The sequence below is a fragment of the Centroberyx affinis genome, unplaced genomic scaffold (genome assembly GCF_046629955.1).
Source record: "Centroberyx affinis isolate AG114_WGS23_722 - 3 ecotype Tasmania unplaced genomic scaffold, CSIRO-AGI_Caff_v1 ptg003652l_1, whole genome shotgun sequence".
Taxonomy (NCBI): Eukaryota; Metazoa; Chordata; class Actinopteri; order Beryciformes; family Berycidae; genus Centroberyx; species Centroberyx affinis.
Window position 1 is genome coordinate 39,345 of NW_027281557.1, and position 1,507 is coordinate 40,851.

Sequence of the window (1,507 nt, forward strand, 5' to 3'; positions counted from 1 at the left end):
GCCCACGTTGGGAAACGGGCTCCGGTAATCAAAAGCCGAGCTGTTCCCTGCGCTCTCCATGGTGCTCGGTGAGGAATGGGGCTGTCTGCGCCTTTAGGTGCGTGCGAGGGAACCGGCTCCTTCACGTGCCTGTCGGTGGACTCAGTGCCTCGGATCCCCGCGGGTCCTTGTCGCTGGAGATACGCTGTGTGTCCGCCGTTACGTTAATTCTCACCGTGTGGAAGAAGAGGCGGTAATGAGAGACAAGCCTGCGCTCAGCGAGCAGCTCTGCGCGAGACAGAGTTCACTGACGAACCTAGCGCGCGGCAGTGCGAGCCTACACGGGACAGAGGCGACGGCGTGAAAGTGAATTAGTTCGCTTCCTTCTTTCCTACCTCCTTCCTTCCTTCCTTCCTTCCTTCCTTCCCTTCGCCCCTTCCTTCCCTCCGTTCCTACCCTCCGTTCCTTCCTTGCATCCTTCCTTGCATCCTTCCTTCCTTCCTTCCTTCCTTCCTCCATCTCTCTCTCTCTTCCTTCCTTCCTCCCCTCCATCCCTTCCTTCCTTCCCTCCTTCCTATCTCCCTCCTTTCTTCCTTCATTTTTTCTTTCATTTTGTCCCTTCCTTCCTTCCTTCTTTCCTTCCCTCCTCCTTTCCTTCCTTCATTCTGCTCCCTGTGGCTCCCTTCCTTGCTTTTTTCCTCCCTCCCTCATCTATCTCTCTTCCTTCCTTCCTTCCTTCCTTCCTTCCTCCCTCCCTCCCTCCCTCCCTTCCTTCCTTGCTTCCTATCTTCCTCCCCTCCATCCCTTCCTTCCTTCCTTCCTATCTCCCTCCTTTCTTCCTTCATTTTTTCTTTCATTTTGTCCCTTCCTTTCTTCCTTCCTTCATTCTGCTCCATGTGGCTTCCTTCCTTCCTTCTTTTCTATTGCCTCTTCTTTCATTTTGTTGTGTAGGTGATAATTATTGGTCCAATCATGATTGTAACAGTAATTAACTGTATTTGCATAAACACGTTTACAAAAGGCTGTACAGGCAAGTCAAACAGCTGACACATTTGCGTGCATGCACACATACACACACACACAGACACATATTTGACAGATATTTGTCTTGGTGACATTGGTTCAGAAACATATTGACAGCTCTACATTTTCTCAGTACACACTGACTCACAAGCTCCAAGGACCATGCAAGCTGTACAAAGAAGACTATACACGTCATTCTGTATACGTCTGCCATTCGATGTTCTAGCTATATGCATTTGAGTGGCATACAGTGTGCTAGAAGCTGTAGACGTAAGTGTGTTGACTAACAGCTAAAAACAATCTTTGCCAGATTTTTGTCACTAACATCCGTGTGGCTGAAAAGTGACATATTGTGCAAACTGTGAAGTACATAGGCTTGTGCAGACAATGTAGTAGTGCGAGAATATGCAAAACCAGCTGGGTAATAAATAATACCATGTTAACAAGTCACATGAGTAAGGTTTGAAGGCACTATTGGATCATGAGGCGTCCAGGGATTATCTTT